Raw genomic sequence first — 23,406 nt, 5'->3', positions numbered from 1 at the left:
CAAGGAGATAAAGAACTTATTAAATTCAACAGCAAAAAAACAAACCATCCAATCACGAAATGGGCAAAAGACATGAACAGACATTTCACCAGGGAAGACATAGACGTGGCCAACAAGCACATGAGAGCATGCTCCGCATCACTGGCCATCAGGGAACTACAGATCCAAACCACAATGAGATCCCACCTCACCCCAGTGAGAATGGGGAAAATTAACAAAGCGGGACACAACAAATGTTGGAGAGGATGTGGAGAAAGGGGAACCCTCCTGCACTGTTGGTGGGAATGGGAACTGGTGCAGCCACTCTGGAAAACTGTGTGGAGGTTCCTCAAAGAGTTAAAAATCGATCTGCCCTGTGACCCAGCAATTGCACTGCTGGGGACTGACCCCAAAGATACAGATGCAGTGAAATGCCAGGACCCCTGCACCCCGATGTTTATAGCAGCAATGTCCACAATAGCCACACTGTGGAAGGAGCCTCGGTGTCCATTGAAAGATCATGGATAAAGACGCAGCACATCGTTTTGCACAGATTCTGGAACAGGTTAAGCACACAGTAAACCATCACATTCACAATGGAAATAGGAATAGGTGCCTGGTGGTTGGAACGAACCACGCTGCCTGTGAGCCGGAGAAGCTACGGTGGCACTCGCAGCCCCTTGGGCCCGCAGCAGCCGTCCTCGCAGGGTGGCTCGGAGAAGGGGAGTGCCCACCCATAATCCTGGTGACGAGCGGTGTGCCTACGCTCTGCCCAGACGGGGGCATGTGGTGACCCAGACATGGCATTACAGGCCATGGTGGGCTCCGGCTTTGGGAAACAGGCCCCCATACGTCCCGGTGTCCAGGCGGAAGGAGGGGTGGATCGATAACAGTCCCTGGCACTCGTGTCCCCACGTGGAAAAGCAAGCTGGAAGCCGAGTCTGCTCGGAAGGAACATAGCCCTGTTTTCTTTCGTAAAAGGGCAACATGCAAACCCCTGTTTTCACAGTGTGTCCAAGCCTTTTGGGAAACCCGTCCAACAGTGGTTTGTGCCTGTTTCATACTTGTTTTATTTTATTTGGCAGCAAAATGAAGACCATGTTTCAAATAAAAGCCGAGTTCTGTCCCATCCACGTTTCATTAAGGCATCATAAGCCGTTCCTGTCCTCTGTTTCCACAATCATACCCGGGCGTGCCTTGCGGACTCCTTTTGTGAGACTAGCTTTGCTCGTTTTTACATTTATGGCTCCTTGTAGGCACAAAATAAACCTGACATTTGATATGGGTTGGAAACCTTGAGGAAGATAAAAGTCCCTTATCGGCACATTGTTTACATTAATAAATTGATAAAACTGCTTTTGCTTGATGCTGTTGAGAAAAAGCTGCCGGGAAACCCACCCCTGAAATCTGTTCCTGGAGAGGACAGGAAGCAGGGGGGCTGGAGGAGACAGCGGGGCCGGGGATCTGAGCCCGGGCTCTGCTCCTCACGAGCCGTGGGTCTTTGGACAAGTCGCATGACGTCTCTGGGCCTCGGAACTCCCCTCGCGAGTCACGCTGGGGCAACGCTGCCCTGGGCTGGGCTCACAGGTCCGTGTGAGGACCCACTGACATGATGAAAGTGCTGTGTCCCCACTGAAGCTCTTGCAGGGCCTGTGAATACACTCCGAAACATGGAAGACGATCATTAAAAGAGCAAGATTCTCCTGAGCCCAGAAAACTGAGTCTCGGTTCCTCCCCGGCCCCGTCATTCCCCTCGGCGGTTTCTGGTGGCCTCGGAGGCCGTCAGGTCCAAGCTCTTTGTCCCGACTCAGCCCCATTCAGCTCCCCACCGTCCTGTGGACCCGTCTGGTCCTATGCGTCGTCCTGGTGGCTCTTCAGTCAGTCTTCAGAGGTGGATATCTCCCCTCTGATGGTCATTTAGGAACGAAATGTGTCGCCATACATTGGCGCCCCATGTCCTCAGCCTTGTGCTGGGATCTTACAAGAACGACAAGGCAGGCTGCCTAGTGATACCTGAGTCAACGACCGTACCTGGGGCGTAGCACGAACCCGCAGACAGTTCCTCTTCCCCTGCTCCACGAATGAAGAACCGGGGCAGAGGAGTCGGGCAGCTTCGCAGGAGCCCGACCACCTAGTAGGGGTGGCATCGGGCTGTGCGGGCACGAGGGGCCTAGAACCTCCTCCCTGATTGCAGGGGGATCAGGATCTGCTGGGGGGTCATGCTTCACATTGCACTGGCCTCGACACGGTGACACGTGCCAGCTGGGCTGTGGGCGGGGGGCCCAGACGTAGGGGCCACGAGGACACGGGACTCGCCGTCCGATGTAGCACCGATGCAATCCCGGCCTGAGATCTGGTCCCTGCACCCTCCTGTCCCTGGGGAGGTCCCCTCGAAGGCTGCGCTCTGGCCCGGATGGGGGCAAAGACGCTGGGGACCGGACAGACCGGGCCGTCCTGGGTGCGAGTTCGGAGGAGAACCGCACAAGCTGGAATAATCGATGCGTCTTCACCGCTTCAAACATGCTGGCTTTTGTTTACTGTTTTAATCTCAACAAGTCGGTGAGGCTGAACCTAAGTCGGATTTCTGCCCCCGCCCCCGGCCTGGGTGCTCCTGCCAAGAGGAGCTCGGACGTGGCTTTAGAGGGAGCCCTGGGGCCAGTTCTGTGCCAGGGACGTCGGGCAGCCCCGCCAGGTGGGCCCAGGCCGCCAAGACACTGCCGAGGCCCGACACCCAAGGGGCTGCAGCCACGGGACAGCACGGTGGGTCTGCAAGCCGAGGAGGGACGGGGCCGTATTTCCAGCACCTTCTCTCCGCAGTGAGGCCAAGCCGTCGGGCAGGCTCTCGGGCCCCGAGCAGATGGGGTTGAGATTCGGAGGGCGCTGTGCCGGGCTGGGGAGCACTCTCCTGACCCGCTCTTTTCCTCGAGGAACGGGAAGGCTTTAGGCCTCTGCAGTTCGGTCAGTCACACAGGCCCGTGCCCCGCACGTCACGATTACAGACCTGAGCTCACCCTGTGACAGACGCAAGAGGCCAGCGAGTCACGGTCTGGCCCCCACGAGGGTTAAGGATGTGCCAAGAAGAAAGAGGAAATGGGGTGCAGCTGGTCCCCCACGGAGCAGTGGGACTCCACGCCGTGTAAGCCATCTGCGGGGGGACGGCCCCCCAGAGCCGGGCCCTCTGGTCGGGGCAGGGCGTGGGCCCAGGGAAGGTGAGGCAAAGCCGGGAGGAGAAGCAGAAGGAACCATCTGGAGGAGACGGAGACGGGCCCTGGACAGATCAGGGCGGAGGCTTCCGGGCCTCTTGGAAGCAGGTGTGGGCCCACGGCCCAGTCGGCGGGTCGCTCCCCGCACATTCAGGACCAGGCACCTGCGGCGACGTGGGAGGGGGACAGCTGCCGAGGGTGGAGGGGGACAGGCCAGCCGAGGCCGAGTGGACCGGGGCAGGGCCAGCAGGGCCGTCAGCACAGGGCTTGCTCCTCAGGGCCCGGCTGGCCGTGCAAGCAACGCCGAGTGCGCGGGGCCCGGGCTCCAAATCCCTGCTCGTGCCAGGAAGTGGATGCTTCTGGTGCCTAAGAGGAGCCCAGAGAGTAGAACCAAACCCCAGGAACGTGTGCTTCCCATCTGCAGCCCACATCCGCGGCAGCCCGCCCACCATCGTGGAAAGGAGGGATTAATGAGCTGCAGATCGTCCAAGGCCTGGGCTTATGTTATTCATTTTTCTTGGAAATGTCTGAGGTTCTGTGATCCCTCTCTAATCCCATATGCCATACTTAGCTTATATTTTGACAGGCACAGGGCTGGCTGCTTTGGCCAACGTCCACTTGAGGATGGAGGTCCTGCCCCTGGTCCACGCCGAAGGCCAGCCTCCGTGGCTGGGAAACCCGTTCCCGCCTGGTGGCTTCAGTCCACCCCCAAAGCCCAGCTCTCTGGCGCTAATCACAGAGCAGAAAAGTAAAAAATAGGGTGTCTTTTTATTGTTTCTCTTTTCTGGTTTTTTTTTTTTTTTTTTTTTTACTTGAAAGCAACAATTTTTTTTCTCTACCATCAAACCGGATTAAGTTCCTGAGTTAGATAAGTCCTAAGAATTTTTATTTCGCTTCAAGTTATAAGAATTTTATGTGGAGCGACTCCACAACGTGGGTTTCTCTTTGTAGCGAAGGCCCTCTATTTTATTTTCCTGGATGGCCTATAATTTATTCTATTATCCTGTACCCAGGATCCCCTGCTCCAACCAAAGGTTTCTTGGCTTTCTACATCAAATACCACTCTCGGAGTGAGGATCACTTTCTGCAACTGGGAACACACGACGTTTCTTCAGGTTTTGTTATCTTTCTCTTTTATTAAAAATGTCGAAACATAAACCATAGATCTTTTTAACATTTTTACCCAACCGATGAAAAAAAAGTGATTTCTGCAAAATGTATAAATACTTGTCCTCTCAGAAGACCTCTAATTAACTCAGTGCCACCCACGTCACTCCTGCTCCTGCCTGTCCTGTAGCGTTGCTGTAGTTGGCCGCTTCATGCTCATTTGCTAGTCACTGGTGACAGTGGGTGTGATCCCTCAATGTCACGTCTTGAAAATGTGGCCCAGCGGGGGCCCGCACAATGCTGGCCTTTTAAGTGTTCTAGAAAGCTTATTTAATAACCACCCAACTAGATGTCTGAAAATCAATCTGGTTTTCCTCGGGACTGATCTTGTTCTCTCCCCCCATCCCCTAATTAGGACCCACGCTCATCTCCGTTATGGGAGCCTCCAGGCCTACTGGACCCCAAGAGCGTCCAGAGCACTCCTCTGCCCCCCTAACCCATGCCTGGCAGCAGCCCACAGGCCACACCTTCTCTGCCTGCTTCACCACCTCATTGGGTGCCCAGGAGCACAGTATTCCAGAGTTGGGTTTATTTCCAGATGGAGAAATTGAGTTCTAGACAAAGAAACAAAAAGAATGGTGGACACTTGGGTTGGTCTGTCGGTTTGTTCTTTTGATCCTCCTTCTCAACTTTCTTTTGGAAAACCGCCTTTCTCCACATTTCCAGAATTTTCATGGGAGGCTTCATCTCACTCCCATGCTCCAGAGGACCGCAAACAATCCAGGCCTGGCCAGTTCTCTTGCCCACATTCAGTAATGGGTTCAGGAGGTGGGTGTGTGACTCAAACCAAGCCAAACTGTCACTCGCAGGATTTGTGCTAGACGTCTTAGGAAAGGGATACAGTCTTTCTTCGGGGCTTGAAAACTGATAGATTATAAGCATGAAGCTTCTGGTGGCCGTTCTATCACTGGAAGCGGAGAACCTTCTGGAGTACTAAGCCAAGAGACAGAGTAGAGATGGAAGGCACAGAGACACGCATGTCCGGTGGCTTCATTTAAGCCTGTAACCCTACTTGTGCCTGAAGATAATTATGAGTGAACTTTCCAATTACGCTAACCAACAAATTCCCTTTCTTGCTTCGGCCAGTTTGAGGGAGGCTGTAGACTTTCCTTCCGATGCCTGGGAACTTTGAGCCTTCTCTTACTGATACCTTGACGTCCAGGAATGGATCGATTCCTGCTTCCTTTTCCAGTGGTTAAGACACAACATAGAAATACAGCTTTTATGAACACTGCTATCATTTCCAACCCATCCTGACCAATACCCTTAATCTGTTCTTTCCCAAATGTGACAAGGTAATGATGAAGTAGCAGCATTTACAGATAGCTTACCTGGGTGAGGACTGACAGATTAACGAAGGTCTGGAGATGAGGACAGCAACATAGGATGTGCAAAACTGTGTCCAGTCCCCAAAAGGTGACCGTACACACCAGACAAGTGAGGCCCGCTCCAGAGTCAGCCAATGAGAAGTCTAAGTACTTCCTCTAATCAGAACACATAGTAAGCACTCAATAACTGGGAGCCATCATGAGTGTAATTATTAGTAATAGTAATTATAATATTAATGATCACAGCGGCAGTAGGAGCTTCCTGACTTCTATTTAAATTTCATGTGTGGAATTCAGGCCTATCAAACGGCATGAAGAATACTCACCACAGAGAGGCCTTGGTGTCCTCTTAGCCTGGTACACGAGGTTTAGGGGAAAGGACCTGCAGGAAGGACATTGGGGGCAGTTTTGCTGAGACCAGTAGAGAGTACTTGACTAAGCCAAATTTCTCAAACACTCACAGGCTCTTGTGCACTAATCTCTGCTTCCTTTCAAGTCAGTCACATTTCAGATAAAGCCCCCAGATCTCTGCTAACAGCTGAATTATATGAACCTCATAAAAGCTACCACAAAATACCATGTATTTTGTTCAGCGCCTACCACTAGCATCCGAAAAAACATATATTAACTTTTTCAAAAGAGGAATTTTGCAAATATACTCTAGAACACCTACTTCCAAATATGGCAGAAAATGGAAAGCAAACTGAAGGTAAAAACTGGAGAGAAAAAAAATCACAATAACCACCACACAGAAGATGAAGTGACGTCAACCTATGTAAACAGAACATACACGTGTATGTATGACTGTGGCCCCTTCAGGCCCTGAGGACTGAGTTTTAAATGGTTTTACGGTTTTACGGCTTCTCTGTAAACCCAACCCTGGATCCTGTGGCAGGCAAAGAGGGAAGAGAAAGAAGGTCATGGTCCCCACCGGACTCAGTTGCCCGTGGGCAACTGTGTCTGTTCTTTCTCTTGTGTTCAAGGCTCTCTGCCCAGATCTCCTGCCTTCCAGGATGTTCTACACTCATCAGCCTGCCCCTACACAGAGCACCTGAGTCAGGGATGGGTCTCGGTCGAGAAGAGTCAGGTTCAGGATTCCACTGAACAGCGAGGGCAGAATCCCCCCACCCCTTTCTCCACGGCGCCTGAGAAAAGGTTGTGCTCTCTATTGCTGCAAAGTCCTACTACTCCCGCTCTGGAAACGTGAGCTTGACGCCAACCCTCATGGAAAGCAGAGCTGAAATAGCGAGGAACTGAGTCCCAAAAATTCCCCTCTGAACCCTGAATCCCGTCTAACTGTGCCCCCTGCACGTTCCAGTTTATGTAAGCCACTGCATTCCTTTTCTGTGTAAGCCGGCATAGGCTAGGGGTTTGTTACTTGCAAGTTAACGTGGCCTAATGATATAGAGAGTCAGCATCAAAAACAAACAAATGAAATCAAACATCTAAGTTTAGATTAGGCATAAGCAAACCAGGAAAATTTCTTGGATCACAGCTGAGGTTAAGACCCAGGACAACAGCTGGTTGAACTGAGAAACTTCTGATCCATAGACTCATAATTTGCCTTGAGATCAAATAATTACATAAGGCATTGGATTTAGGCTGTGTGGTCATGTCTGCCCCGTTGGGGAGTTTCAAGAGAGAAACTCGGGGAAGTGTCAGAGTCTAAGATGGTGACTCTGGCCAGAAAATGGACCAGGGCTGGGAAGTCCCTCCAGGAAATTAGCAGAGGAGTCAGACGTTTTCCAACATCTGCCTTGGTCAGGAAAAGCAATAGGGAGCTTGCTAAATGCCGAGCAGGGATGCTTGCAACAACTGCATTATTTAAGGCTTCTGTGACTTCAAATGAGAGGCTTTCCCAAACTTGGGAAGGTGCCTCTAGGGCCAGAAATAAAGGGGTGTGACCCTTGTAGCGCACAAGCAGAAAGAACTCAGACAAACGAGGAATTGTAGTTTTTATGAAATGGGGACTGTACAAAGCAGATGCATTAGGAATTTGGAACCAGCTTAAGACAGTACATTGTTTGTTCAATTCCTGGTAGAGCTCCTGCCCCCCAAATTATTTTTAATCGTATATGGCAACCTCTTTGCCAAAAACAGAGCTTTGATGCAACGCTACAGTGAAAAATCACTTAAAGCAAGTGCAGTTCAGAAGAATCTTGGAACTCAGAAGCTTCCCTCCCAAACCACAGTTAATTCAGTGCCCATCCTCGGGAGAGTGGAGGGCAGGGTGACGGCAGCCTCAGAGCTGGGACAGCGCGGGGGGCGAAAGCCAAGATTTTTCTTTACATTAAGAACTTTGCATTAGGACCCCACATTCTTCTAATTCATGCATTCGTGGAGTGTCTGGTACTCTTTAATTCTCTTTCAACTGGGTAAACATCAGGAACTATTTAAAAATCAGGGCAGGATTAACTCAGCCCTGCACCCATTCAAATACCAAAGTTTGAGTCCCTTGGGCAAGACACTTGCCAACTGCAGGAAAGCTAGGGCTCCACCTGGAGAGCCGAAGGGATCTTTCCACACCTCAGCTCCTTCCTGTGCTGTGACTCATCTAGGTACCACGTGCTCAGCCGGGCTTATAGCAGAAAAACATCCCCAGTACTCACAATCCTCATTTAATATGGCAAATGGGACAAGGGGCCTGGCCCTGTGCTGAGAAACACAGTGTCTAAAATGAAAGGGACAGTTCAAAAAGAGGCAGAGAATTGGCCCTAGAACGGTGCCTGGGACACAGCAGGCACCTAGTAAGGATATGTCAAGTGAACGAAGAGCGGCATAGCAAACGAATGAATGGATGAATGAATGAACGAATGAATGAATCGCTAGATTGACCCATTGATTGTGCCCTTTAAAATGACACCTGCATGAGAACAACTTGCAGGATGTTTGGAAGCGGAGCAAGATCTCAGGTGGTTAGTGGACAGATCGTTCTGGCCCATCCACGTTGCAGGAGCTAAAGTGGGGATTTCTAAGGAGGAGGGAATAGAAAGAGGTACTGACATGGTTTCTGCTCATGATGTTCGTCACCCACTTGAGAAAAGAAATCCGTGATGAAAACAAGAACCGACTTTGTAAATGAGCTCTTGTGAAAGAAGGGGCACAGAGGGAAAGAGCTTATGAGCATTTATATGGGTTCCGGGGTTGGTGGTCAGAGAAGGCCTCACGTAGAGAGTAGCCTTATGTAGTGTGGGCAGGATTTGTGTCTGTGGATAAGAGCAGGGGAAAGTATGTATGAACGCCAAGATGTGGCATATTTGGAACCAGCCTGATGTGTAAATCCCTAGTCTGTTCACATTTCTTGCACTCTCGGCCGTGTTCCTATGTCACCTCTTATCTGAATTACAACCTCCCAGTGTTTATCTTGCTGTCTTCTAATCTACTGTCTCAAGGAAGCAAGAGTGATCTTTTTAAGAAGTAAATCTTAACAGTTTCCCTCCCCTGCTCAAGACCTACGATGGTTCCTCACTGACCTTAGAAGAAGGTCTAGCGCATCAAGCTTTCAAGTCCCGCAGGACCTGGTCCCTGCTCTCTGACTCCGGTGCTCGCCCTTGCAGCTCCTGGCCGACCCCACTCTTCCCTCCGGCTCCGCTGCACTGACCTCAGTTCCTGAGCGTGCTATGCTGTCTCCCTCAGGCATCATACATGCTATTCCACCCACCAAGGAAGCCCTCCCCTATCTTTCACCTGGGTGACTCCAATTCACAATCGGGTTTCAGGGGAGACATCACTTCCTCTGCCAAGTATCTCTTGGCCTCAGAGTCTGGGTCACATGTCCCACCTACATCCTCTCATAGCACCCATGCCTCTCATGGAATCAATTAATGTCATACAAATTGGGAAGGGATTGAGGAATAGGTGGTCCTTGAATGATAGGCCCAGGATTCTGAAATTTACCTTGAAAGCACCTCCTTATTAAACACTTTTGAACACAAAGCGAGACAAGACAAGAGATGATGGACTTGATATTCAAAAGAAAAAATAGATATAACTGACTCTATAGAAAAGGAAAATTGGAAAATAAAAGAAGTCAGAGATTTTATTTCACAAAAAAAAGAGGGGGGTGGTTAGAAGAAGGAGGCATGAAATCAAGTGTCTAAATCTAGAAATGCTTCTTATAGAATTTACTACCATTTGGGGGACTTTTAAGACTAATTCAATCCAAGGCTGGTCCTCAGGACCAGACACAGGCCTTCTTCCCTTAATGCCATGTTACCACATTACAAACCTTGGTGCATGCCTCACCCGGACCCACCACATGTAGAGAAAGAGCAATGCAAAGTCTCAAGGGCAGTTTGCAAGTAGCCCAGTCCACCTCAGATGCCCCCCGTCTCTCTGACGGGGGATGGGGAATGAATGAATGAAGAGTCACAGTTGAGTAGGGGCGCCGGGCCCTCTCAAGCAAAGTCCACTCGAGTGGAGTGCCAGCAGGCACACAAGGTGGTCCTCCACTGACCTAAACCGCAAGGCCGAGCTGGTCCTTCTCAACAAGATTTTAAGAAAAGAAAGGAAAATGGCATCATTGTTCTATTATGATGCATGTGGTGAGTGTGTGTAGGCAGTGGATGGACAAAAAGCCCAGCCAGTCTGCAAATACGGGAAAGGTCACAACAGCCGACCAGCTGCCATGCGTGGTCTTAGGAATCACTGGGCTGGGTGGTTCCTGAGCCTCGCTCTGGTTCAGATTCAAATATTGTTTGGATTATAATATTAAACTAGGACTAACAGGACCCACACAGTTAAGATTATTAGAAGAGTGGAAAATTGCACGACCGAACATTTGTCTTAGTCTTCAGAGCCAGGGGGTCGTAATTTGTAGGGATCGCTGGGCGGCGGGGATACTGATTATTTACGAAGCGCTGACAGCTCCCTCAGTTCTGCAGGAGACGGCAAAGGAGTCCGGGCTCCCCGACCGCCACGGTGATGCCAGGCAGGCAGGCCGGGCACCCGACGCAGCGTGGGCGCGCTGTGGCTGTGAAGTGGGAACGGAGGACTTTCTAAACAAGCCAACAGACACCAGAGCTCGCTGTTCAAGGGGACTTTCCTGCAGATCCGTCACCTTGGCACCTGGCACGATTAGTTCAGAGGTAGGTCGGCTGCCCAAACAGGAAGTCATCCTCGGACCCGAAGAGACAGTGTGGTGTAGGGACAGGGGCATCTGGCCATTACCAGCTGCAGAGTCACAGACCAGTTTCCTAACCTGCAAACTCCTCAGACTCCTTCTCCTGTGAAATGGAGATAAGACGCCGAACCACAGGTGCTTGAGGACCGACGGGATGATGCTCAAGATGCTAAGTAGCCTCGGAACGCTCACCGCCAGGGACAACCATTACCTGGAGTGTCATTTAAGTTTGGTGTCAGGTCTATAGGATGAATATTGTGTTTGGGCAATGATAATGTGTGTGTGCTTGTTTTTTGGCGGGGGGGGGGGGTAGGTGTGAAAGGGCAGAGGGAGGGGGAGAGAGAATATTAAGCAGGTTTCACACCCAGCGCAGAGCCCAATACGACACTTGATCCCACGATCCTGAGATCATAGCCGGAGCCAAAATCAAGAGTCAAGCATTTAATCAACTGAGCCAGCCACATGCCCAGTCATGGTGTTTTTTGACCAGAAGCAGAACTACTGAGCTTGATTGCTCCTTCAGGCATGCAGCTCAGCTCGTATATTAGCTTCCTAGGCCTGCCATACCTTGTGCCACAGACCCAGTGGATTAAACAACAGATATGTTTTCTCTCATAGTTGTGAAGGCTAGAAGTCCAAAATCACGGTGCTGGCTGGGCCCTGTCTCTCCCTAAGAGCTCTAGGGGAGGATCCTTCCTTGCCCTGTCCTAGCTCTGCTGGTCCCTAGTGACCCCAGCCATTCCTTGGCGTGTAAACACAGCACTGTGATCTCTGCCTTCATCATTGCATAGCATCCTCCCTTCTCTGTCTCTGTGTCTCTTCCCTTCTCTCCTCTTTACAAATTTACCAGTTATAGAGGGTGTGGGGCTCACCTTACACTGGTATGACCTCATCTCAATATGTCCACAAAGACTCTTTCCACAGAAGAGGCCACATTCTCAGGTTCCAGGTTGGTGTGGATTTGGGAAGTTCACCACTCAACCTAGAACAGTGCCCAAAATCAAAATACAAAAAACAAAGAGCTTTACATTATTGAAGACATTCAAAGTAATCGAATGCGGGTTTTATTAAATACAGGTAGCAGAAAGGGGGCACTTGAGTGGCTCAGTCGGTAGAGAGTCTGATCTTAGTTTCGGTTCAGGTCACAATCTCAAGGTCATGGGATTGAGCTCAGCAGGAAGTCTGCTCGAGATTCTCTCTCCTTCTCCCCCTCCCCCTCTCCCTCTTCCTCATGCTCTACCTTCTCTCTCTCTCTCAAATAAATAAACAAATCTTTTTTAAAAATAGCAAAAAGAAGAGTTCCAGATATGCCACAGACAGTGGCAGCTGGCAGCTTTGTTGGAAAATGTGGCTTGGCCACAACTGTGATTAATTTGTCGTCATCATCTCTGACTTTCTGTGTGTATGCTTATGATCCTAAAACTTTACTTAAACCACCCTTTTGTCCCTCCATAAATGTAGAATGGACGGTGTGCTCGTGCATGCTCGTGCTGACCAAGTGTCGCTCATCCCAAGGCACTAGCACAGCTACTCCCTCAAAAAGTAGTCATCATCCCAATAATAATGAAAGTGGCATTCTTCCTCTAAATTTGATCTGGCCAAAAATAGATTCAAGCTGAGTTACTCCCTTCCCACCCCCAGTCTCCAAGCTCTGTGTAGACATACAGTTTGCATTTGTAGAAATAGCGTAAATGTCTATAGACAGGCAGCACTCTGCTTCTCTTGAGGCAGACAGAAAGTCGATGATGTTCTCCAGCCTCAGGGGAACTCCTCCGTTGAAGATGGCAGATTCTGCGGGGAGGCCAACTCTGGAAGACTGAGATCACTACGTAGCCTTGACTTTCAAAATGGTAGGGAATTTCCCTGTAGCCAAAACAGCCAAATCAGCTCATTAAGAAAGAAAACCCAGGGCTTGGGGACCTGAAGGCAGAGGTATGTGAAGATGGCAGGGGCTCCCAGACTCTTCTGAAAGAGGAAGCCAACAGCAAGTTAGCACCAGTGTAAGTGGGGAGCGGCCCTTGAGGAGGAGCCATAGAATTCACACGAATGTTGGAGGAGGGTTTTCAACCACTTGGTGAGCTGCCAGCCTGGGGTCTAGATGGAGCTCTGAGCTTCAGAGGGCTGGGCTGCTTGGAGGTGAGCAGACACGGTGACCCCATGCTGGGGCCTCCACATCTGCTGTTTATGGCCACGCCTCCCTGCCACAACCAGAAGACACAGATCACCAAAAAGGGAAGTCCTAACCTGCCCCTGGGTAGCGGGAAGTGTTATAAGTATTGCCCAGATGAGCACAGGGATTCCTGGCCTTCCTGTGCCGAAACCTAGGGAGTCCAAGGAGACTTTGTCGGATGCCCTGGTGATGCAGACAGGTCTTCTCGAAGCGGCCGCAGAATCAGGCCAGCCGAGTCCCAGCTTGTAGAAAATCTTCGAACGAGAACAGGATGGTCATCACGTTGGGGAATGCCCTGCTCAGCTTTCGAGCCCTGTGATTGTAGCCATAGAAGATTATAGAAGCCTTATCAACTCTTCTCTTTCAATAGTGCAGCCCTTTGATTCACGCTAGTCAGGGTTATTTATCAGCTGAAGAGTTGCAATCAGCCTCCCGAGCAGGCAAGGGAACGATTGTCAGGTTGCTGGTAGGAGCCCAAAGAAGTGTGTCGCGCTCACGGAGGTCCCCGATTCCCTCCCGTTATCATGATCTTTGACACCGGGCTCACTCTAGAAAAACTTACCTAGAGGGAACTTAATGTGGGAAGCAAAGACAACATTTAAACACTGAAATGCCTGCGAGAGGCATGGCAAGCCCGAGGTTCTAAACTCAGTGCCTGCCAAGGCCAAGCCGGCAACTTCACTCAAAAAGAGAAGTGGAGCTAGGTTAGGAGAGCAGCGGACACAGGAGGATGCCCTGCCAAACGCGAGCAGGGCTCCTGGCTCCAGCCTCCTGGTGTCACGTCATACAGGAATATAGGCCCGCACCCCACCCCCGCCCCAGCTGCTAAATTTTTAAGAGAAATGTAGCATCCCAAAAATTCAGATGGGAACTGTCCATTTTCAAGTTTTACTGCAATATAATCGACATATGATAATTGAACATATTTAAAATGTGCGACCTAATAAGCTTATATGCACGTTACCAGAGCCATGACGGAGATAGTGAGTGCACCCGCCAGGCCCCAGAGTTATTTTGTGTCCCTTTATGATCCATCCTTCCCACCCTCATCACCATTCCTGGACAACCACAGATCTGCTTTCCGCTGCCATAGATTTATATATCTTTGCATTCTCTAGCATTTTATATAAATGGAATCATACAGTATGTACTTTTTTTGGTCTGTTTTTTTGCACTCGGCGTAATTATTTTGAGACTCATTCATGGCGTGTGTGTATCAGCACTTCATTTCCTCTTATGGCTGAGTCGTAGTCTACTATATGCATACACCACAATTTTGTTTATCCATTCACATATTGACGGATATTTGGGTTGTTTCTGGTTCGGGGGTCCCTAGAATACAGTTGCTATGATTATTTTTGTGTAAGTCTTTGGACATATGCTTTTGTTTCTCTTGGATAAACACCCAGGAGCGGAACAGCTGGGTCATACCATAAATATTTAACCTTTTAAGAAACAACCGAAGTGTTTCCAGCATGGCTCTACTACCGTACCTTACCACCGGCAGTATGCACGGGCTCATCTGCCATGTGCCCGCTAACACTCGGGGTGCTCGGGCTTTTCAGTTTTAGTCATCTTCATAGATGTGCAGGGGTATCTCACTATAGTTTTACTTTACATTCCCCTAATGACCAACTCAGTTGGGCATCTTCCTGTGTGTTTATTTGCTGTCACTATATGTCTTCTTTGGCGAGGAGTCTATGCAAATCTTCTGCCTCTTTTTTTTGTTGGGTTATTTATTTATTTTCCTATTGCTCGGTGTCGAGGGTTCTTCACTGATCTGAAGGTGCGTGATCTTCAAGTAACTTCTCCCAGTCTGTGACTTGTCTTTCATTGCTCTAAGACTGCTTTTCCAAAGCATAAGTTTTTAATTTGGAAACGAAAAGTGCAACTTTTCTTTTCTTTTTTTTTTTTCCTTCCATGGATCATGATCTTGGTGTCCTGTCTGAGGAAGCCTTGCCTAACCCAAGACCATATAGATGCTCTCCTACATTTTCTTGCCTCCCCACTTTTAGAAGCTGGAGATCATGTTCAATGCTATGAAAGTTCTGTGTAGGTCAAACCAGACACATTTAGGGTGCCATGCAGCCCAGAGGGCACCTGTGTATAGCCTTTTACTGGCAGCGTGGACCCTCTCATCTCTGACTTTGTATTATGCGAAGCCAACAAGGCTCTTGTGTAACTTTTCCACAACAGAGCATCTTTCCCAAGAAACTGGGATGAGCACTGGGTGTTATTCTATATGTTGGCAAATTGAACACCAATAATAAATAAATTAATTAATTAAATAAATAAATAAATAAATAAATAAATAAAACTGGGAAAGTCTTGCTCAGAGTTATCTTTTCCTTACACCGACGATCAACGCCATTTTTCTTTTTAAGATGTATTGGGATGCCTGAATGTTCTTATTGAGTACTAAGGAGAAGAAGAGATGATGGCTTAGCTCTGCTGAGCTTGAACTTGTGTGGACTCTGGTGGGATGAGAATGACTTATTACTAACCCTATGGATGGATTTGCAGCCTACCACCCCAACCGACTACTGCTGAGCTTCATCGAATGAGAAAATTGTGGATGGGGTGGGGTGAAGAGGAAGGGGCAGAGGGAAACAGACTTTTCTGCTTAAATGTCGCTTTCAGGTAAGTAGGGTCAGTGCCAGCTGGGGCCTTTTATTCTTTTGCTCTATCTCTGAACTCCAAACGATTATTTCAAAAGCATTTGACTAATTAAATATCCTTCCTTTAACACGGACTCTCCAGCACAGAGTTTTTAATATACTGAGGGAGAGAGAAAATTCTGGCCCTGGGCAGATGTTAGAAACATTTTTTGTAGTCAACAGAGAAACGGTATTCTCAACCCCTCTGGCATTGCTCTGAAAATCTACACATGATGCAGGAAATTAGTTGTCTCATGTCCAAATGCTGTTCGCAAGGACAGTGTTTAAAAATGTGATCAGACGCTAGTGAAGTGCAGGGTGCAGTTCAGAATATGTGATGGGTACTGAGAGTGTAGACGCTTGGGAATGTCCCTGGGTATGGGCAGTCTGTAGACGAGGGGCGGCGGGAGTTGCGCAGATATTTTTATTGGGGAGAAGCTTTGCTGGATCCTCTGACACCACTTCAGGAACTCAAAAGGAGCAAAGACAGCTGCCGCACCCCACCCCTCAGCCCCCGTGACCGCATGGTACCTCCATAGCAGCTGAGATGCTGGCTCGGATCAAGGAGCACAAATTTACAGTGCAGTCTCTGCTGTCCTGCTGATGTCTCCACGACGTTCAGAAGCAGTACTGAACTCCAGTAAAAAGCGTTTTCAAAGAAGTGGAAGTTTTCTATTACCCTTAAAGACTCCTGCTTCTGAACCACCATCATCTCCTCTTTCAGGACATACGGAGTATTCTCAAAGCAGCAGGACAGTTTATTCTTCCTCTGAAGCCATTCCACATAACTGCGCTGATTTTATGGAAAGTATAGAAAATTCAGAGTACCAGCAAAGGGTCAAATGTCCCCAAAACCTGCAATGGGTCAGCAGTGAAGGCCTGAGGACCAAGGAACCTGCAATCAAGTTCATTAGCCTCTTGGCATTTCTTTCTTTCTTTCTTTTTCTTTTTTTTTTTTTTTGAATGATTTTATTTATTTATTCATGAGGGACACAGAGAGAAAGAGAGGCAGAGACACAGGCAGAGGGAGAAGCAGGCTCCATGCAGGGAGTCCGACGCGGGACTCGACCCCAGGTCTCCAGGATCACACCCCGGGCTGAAGGCGGCGCTAAACCACTGAGCCACCTGGGCTGCCCTTGGCATTTCTTTCTGCATTGAGTGCTGGTCCTTGATCAGTTCATCACAGCCCCAAAATTAAGCTGGTTCTTGCTATTAATCCACCGTGAGCAGCCTGGAAATATGGATTGAGGAGTAAGCAGCCTAGTAGAGCCATTAGAACAGAACTTGAAATAACGATCAGGGGGTCTGTTGATTATATTAAGGGTTTTCCTCCAGGTCCCTCATAGAAAGAATCATCAAATATAGGAATTTGGGACATTTTCCCCCTAAAGTATGTAGAGGGATGAGCATTTGGCTAGGAAAAAAATTAACTCTTTTACTTTAGTAGGAAACACATTGTCTGGGAGCCCAGGGGGTAGCGCTGAAGATTCACCTGCACTTGGAGAGCCAAGCGAGGTACCTGGGGGTCGTGGCCATCACGCCTCTGCTCTCAGAGCATCACAGACTCTACATAGTGTTCCCCACAGGGTTTCATGATTGCTTACTTCATCTTCTGACTCTGCCCAATATCCTGTCAGGGCAAGGACCGTGCCTTGCTTGCTCACCTCTGCATTATTCACCTGACACACCTAGGACAGAGGAAGCATTCAATTAAGTGTTCTTGGAAAGAAAGCAAGAAGGAAGGGAGAAATCAGTTGGCTAGAATAGTGATTAATTGATTAAAAGCACAGATTTTGGAGTCAAACTGGATTTCGAATCCAAACAGTGTGACTCACGATCTGACGGAGTTTGGGCAAGTTTTTCAACTTTCATCAGTAGAAAAAAAGATAATGATCTGCCTCAAAGAGTTGTGGTAAGTGGTAGGGGATTATTTTGCAAAGGGTTTAGCATAGTGCTCAGCACATGGTAGGTACTCCATGTATATTATTCGATTTTATATTATATTTTTATATATTATATTATTATATAATAGAACTCAGCATAAATCTGATCGACACTTTGCAAGTGCTTGGTAACAATCACCTCAGTCCTTTTGCTGGAACAAACTGATATGGAAATCATGCAGGAATGACCTTCTGCATCACTAGAAATAAGCTGTAAATAATCGGCACTAACGTGGGGCCACCTGCAGGAGACAATGGGCTGCCGCTGCCATCCGCAAGCCTGACCCTGTCGGGGTGTGGAATTTTAACCTGTTCAACAGACATGTGCATGGCCCAAGGCTAAGGCTCTCGGTGTAGACCATGTTCTGACTCCCAGGACCGGCAACTCATAACTCACTACAAGGAAAAGCAGAACATGGTCAAGTGCTCCCACCAAGGTCTGGACCCAAGGGAGAGAGGAACGTGACCTGCTGGTTAGGAGAACAGGCTTGGGTGCAAACTGGGGTCTAACTAGTTAGTGGCTGACAGAGGCTTTATCCCACTCACAGTGGGAGCGCCTCGAGCATCTACCTTATGGGAAGGCAGGAAGCATGAAATGACACTGCTCGAGGCAGGCATCACACCCAGTAAGTGCTCGATAAATGTCAGCCATTCCTGCTGTGACAGTTACTCTTCTTCCATTTTTTTTTTTTTTAAGATTTATTTGAAAGAGAGAGAGCATGAGCAGGGGGAGAGACAAGCAGACTCCTGCGGAGCAGGGAGCCCGATGTGGGGCTCGATCCCAGGACCCTGAGGTCATGACCTGAGCAGAAGGCAGACGCTTCACTGACTGAGCACCCCAGGTGCCCCTGTGGCTGTTACTCTTATCCACCTAGTATTATTTTACCTGGATAACAGTGGTATTATTATAGGTATTAATATGTAGGATAGTTGCTAGCACATTAAACTAGTATATTATACCCATCTCTATGTTACTGTAGGTAAGATTATAACATTAATTGGGATAAAGCTGAGACTATAATGATGCTATTTGTAGCATCTGGTCAGTGCTTCATGGAGAATTTGGCATTTGCGCTAAATCTTGAAGAACGGGTAGCATTTAAGCACTGTTTGGCTATTCGGTGTCTAAAGAATGAAAACAGGTGTTTCTCACCTGCTGCTTTTCCAAGTTTCTAATCAGTTGCCGGCTTTATATTCTCCAGCATGTAGCACCACGTGTGGGAGGCTCCTTTCCCAAAGGGTTAATGAAGATGAAACCTGTCAGGGATGAAGGGGACAAAGGAATACACGTTCAGCACAAATTCCCCCGGTCACCATTTTCCCATATTTCGCCTCAATTACGTACCTTGATGTCCCCCAAGAGAGCAAGGCCAGTGGGGACCAGAGCACTCAACACTATAAATATTCACCACACAATCACTGTATTATTAGTATTTATGTTGAAAACAAACTCCCCTTTGGGACTCCAGAGCTACTCCATTGGCACCTGGTGGATCCTTTAATATTTAAGCTCCTCAGTCTTCAAAGATTCACATCAGAGTCTTTCCTAAGGCTGAGGACTGCATGTTCTTGCACCTGGGAATTTCCCTTGTGGCCAGAAAACCTGAAGGGGGGGGATGCTTCATGCATAAAAGAAACGTTAGAGGGGAGAAGAGAAGCCAGAGTGGAGGGGGCTCTAAAAGCCACACGTGAAGATTTAAACAAGCCAACTTCCATCCTCTTCCTCTCATTCCACTAGAAGCTTACAAAACAGTGTGTGCGCCTGCCCATGTGTACCTGCCTGTGTGCGCGTGCCCGTGTGCACCTGCTCGTGTGTGCTTGTCCGTGTCTGCGTGCTCGTGTGCACGCGCCAGTGTCCATGTGCCCGTGTGCACCTGCCTGTGCCTGTGTGCATCTGCTCATGTGCACCTGCCCATGTGCGCATGTCCGTATGCCCGTGACCGTGTGCCCTGTGCGCGTGCCTGTAAGTGCTTGTGTGTGGGTGCCCGTGTGCACCTGCCTGTGCCCGTGTGCACCTGCCCGTGTGTGCCTGCCCATGTCCACGTGCCCGTGTCCGCGTGCCCTGTCCACAGGCCCGCAGGACACGCAAGTATGACGCAGGTATGATGCAGGTATGACGCAATGCGCTATAAATCAAAACTGAGATTTGCGTGACCTCCCGGAGCAGGTCTCACGGAACCTGCAAAACGGATCTGAGGCAGCGTCCTCAGACTCGGTGAGCGCGAGGAGCGCCGAGAGCTGCGGAAACTGAATTCCACCCCCACGGAGCCTGGTTCCGAGGGCCCCGACCCGGCGCGGGGATCTTTATTTTCGACAAGCATCCCTGCACCCCTGATGCAAACGGGTTCTGACCCGCTCCGAAAGGCCCAGCCCGGGTTTCTGTTCTTCTGTCTTTAGTTTTCTTCTCTCCTTGGTTCATCTGCGGATGACTTTTACCCACTTGCCCCGGGGTCTCACTGAGGGTAACATCCCCCTCATGTGCGCAGGCGGAACCCACACACACCCCATTTTTGGGAACTATTCACCCTCTGGAAGAGTGACTCTGTAGGGCGCAGGGCCGGGGCCCAGGGAGAGGGATGCGGGCCCTGGACGGGGCGGGAGCGGCACAGGGCAAGGGGGTGTCCTGGGGGCTCCCCGGGGAGCCGCTTCCAGCTGAGGAGGGCCTGCTCGGGGTCGCCCTGCCCCAGGGTCGGGGGTCCAGGGTCGGGCGCTCCGGGCTGCTCCTGCAGCTGAGTGGGGGCGGGGTGGGGCGGGCCGCGGGGACGGGGCGGGGGGGGGGGGGGCGAGCGGCGGGTGGGTGGTGACCAGCGCCTGGCACAGGTGAAGACCAAGGGGCCCAAGCTGGGAAGGCTGCACGAAGCCACCCACCCGAACGGCGGTGAGGCCCTCGCCCGTCCACGCGCTGAGGGTGCAGGTTCCTCGTCCGCGAGACGACGGCGTGGGGGTCGGTGCGGCCCGCGCCCCTGCGGCTGTCACGGGCGGCAGCGGGGGCGCCGACAGGTGCCGAGCGGCTCTACCGGCTTCCGGGACCGCCCGGTGCAGCAGCCGGAGCGCCGGTGGCCCAGTGCCCTCGCAGGCGGCACCCACTTGGGGACGTGCACCCACCCCGTGGGGAACTACTGGGAAGAGCGCACGGGGGGCTCCCCTCCGCCTGCGACTGGCGCAGCGCCCATCCCGGAGCCCGGGACCCGCCTCTGCACCTGTGCGATGCCGGGCCCCCTGCGTGCCCTCCGCAGCCCACCCCTCCACCACCCCCACCTCCGCACCCCCACCTCCACGGCCCACCTCTCCACCGCCCCCACCTCCGGGGCCCACCTCTCCACCACCCCCACCTCCGGGGCCCACCTCTCCACCGCCCCCACCTCCGCACCTCCACCTCCGCACCCCCACCTCCGCACCCCCACCTCCGGGGCCCACCGCTCCACCGCCCCCACCTCCGGGGCCGACCCCTCCACCGCCCCCACCTCCGCACCCCCACCTCCGGGGCCCACCTCTCCACCGCCCCCACCTCCGCGGCCCACCGCTCCACCGCCCCCACCTCCGGGGCCCACCCCTCCACCGCCCCCACCTCCGGGGCCCACCTCTCCACCGCCCCCACCTCCGCGGCCCACCTCTCCACCGCCCCCACCTCCGGGGCCCACCTCTCCACCGCCCCCACCTCCGCGGCCCACCGCTCCACCGCCCCCACCTCCGGGGCCCACCGCTCCACCGCCCCCACCTCCGCCCCCACTTCTCCACCGCTTCTGGGCACATGGCACACCCTCTGGCCCCCAGGGGCCTTGCAGCCTCCGGGCCAGGCCTCCCGCGGAGCCTTGGGGCCCTGGACCCAGGGACAAAGCGCTGGTCCCTCAAAGGAAGGCCCTGGGTCCCGCGCGTGAAACACCAGCCAACCCACTGTGGGCAGAGAACTGGACCCCACGGTTAAGTGGGAAGAGCGTGGGGAAACCTCCTGCCATCCCCAACCCGCCACAGCCGCCATCCAAGTAGAGACTAAAGGTGTCTCGGTCGGGGGCACTGACAGAGCCTGGCTCCAAGTGCAAGCCCACGTGCCTGCATGGCCGTCCCTGACGGTCTGTGGCACTCTGAGCGGCATGCGCTCATCCTTCCTATTCCCCGGGGCCTGCAGGACCCACAGTACCACTGCTTCCCAGCGGGCCTTGAAAACAGCGTTTCTGGCACTGGGTCCCCGGTGAGCGTGCACTTCTTTCCTCTCAGTAGCTCAGTCTCGGGACCTAGAAGCCACTAAAGGGAGCATTTGCTGCACTAGGTCATTCAGGGTAAAGAGTCTGCTGCACCTGGAGTGACAAACACATGCTGTGTGTGGGCAGCATGAGTGGCACCTGTGTCCCCTGCACTGTCTCCAGAGCTCAGGGCACCGGGATGCACCCCCAGGTCACCAGCGCCCCGTGGCCTCAGCGCTTCTAAATTGGCAAGGACTCCGTGTCTGCAGAGATAAGTGCATGACACCAGAACGCCCACCCTGCTGAGGCTCGGCTGTCGCTCCATGCGGAGGAAAGCAGGCCCCTGGACTCCAAAGTGTCAGCCACCTCAAGCCTCCTGGATGTTTCTAGCACATAGCCCCGCCTCCTCCTCCGGCTGCCAGCCCAGGGTCAGGGCTGGGAGTGTGCTGAGCAGGACGCAGGGGCGCAGACGTCTCCAGCCATGCCCTTTCCGGTGTTCCCAGCCCCGGGCCTCATGGCGGTCGACTAACCACACTCCCAGCCTCTCCCATGGGGCAGAGCCTTCCTGACAATGTGGGCTCCCACTTTCCACGCTGCTCCTTGCCCAGGGCCTCCTCTGGGCCCCATGGTGGCGAAGGGGCAGGGAGAGAAGCCGACTTGTCCCTGAGGGAAGATAAGCAGAGGTCTTGCAAAAATCCTCTATTGCACTCTTATTAATATTTATGAATATCATATAGCCAGCTACCTTTGTGATGCCAGGCAGAGACCTGATAAAGTATGCATCGAACGGAATCACTTACACTATAAAGAATTTATTATGACCCTAAAAAAAAAAAACACCAACAAACCAGTTCTTTGGAGGGGTGCCTTCCTTCTAGGTGGACTCCCAACGGGTGTCTCCTCGGCCCGTCTAGCCAGGAGCACACTCCCGCTGTCTTTCCTCTGAAGCCAGAGCCAAGGGCCGGGACGTGAAGCCTTCCACTGCCCACAGTGGCCCAGGTGGCCCAGAGCCCAGGGACCCAAAACCGCAGGGCATGTCCAGCGCAGGCTCTGCAGCGGAGCTGCGTGTGGGAAACTGGCCCTCACGGCTGCTGGACGTATGACCAAGGCCGCTAACATCTCTGAGTCTCAGCTTCTCCACCTGCAAAACAGAAGGGTGACAGTATGGACCCCGCCGGGAGCGGCGTCCACCAGGGCTCCCCTAATGCAATGTCGCAGACGGGGTGGCTGAAACCATGGAAATGTATTTTCCCGCAGCCCTGGAGACTGGACGCCCTAAATGAAGGGACCAGGGTGGCGGGTTTCTGCGGAGGATGCTCCCCTTGGCTGTGGGCAGACAGCCTCCCTCCCTCCACGTCCTCGCGTGGCCTCTCCCCTGGGCACAGGGTGGGCAGAGCACGAGACCAGAAAGAGGGGAGAGTCTGTGTCTCCTCCTGTCTCAGGACAACAACCCCTCAGGTTGGGGCCCACCCTCGCGGCCTTGCCAGCCTTAAAGACGTCCTATAGGCCCGGCCCTGGAGGCCGTCACGGTGGAGGTCACGGTGGAGGTCATGGCAGGGACCGGGGACAGAGATGCAGCCTCCAGCCCCCTGCGTGGGGGACGGCCGGGTGTCCTGCTCACACCCCCTCAGAAAGGAGTAGGGACGAGGGAGGGAA

The sequence above is a fragment of the Vulpes vulpes genome, chromosome 10, assembly GCF_048418805.1.
Source record: "Vulpes vulpes isolate BD-2025 chromosome 10, VulVul3, whole genome shotgun sequence".
Classification (NCBI taxonomy): Eukaryota; Metazoa; Chordata; class Mammalia; order Carnivora; family Canidae; genus Vulpes; species Vulpes vulpes.
The sequence above is the reverse complement of the archived record's forward strand: the minus strand, read 5'-3'. Positions refer to the sequence as shown.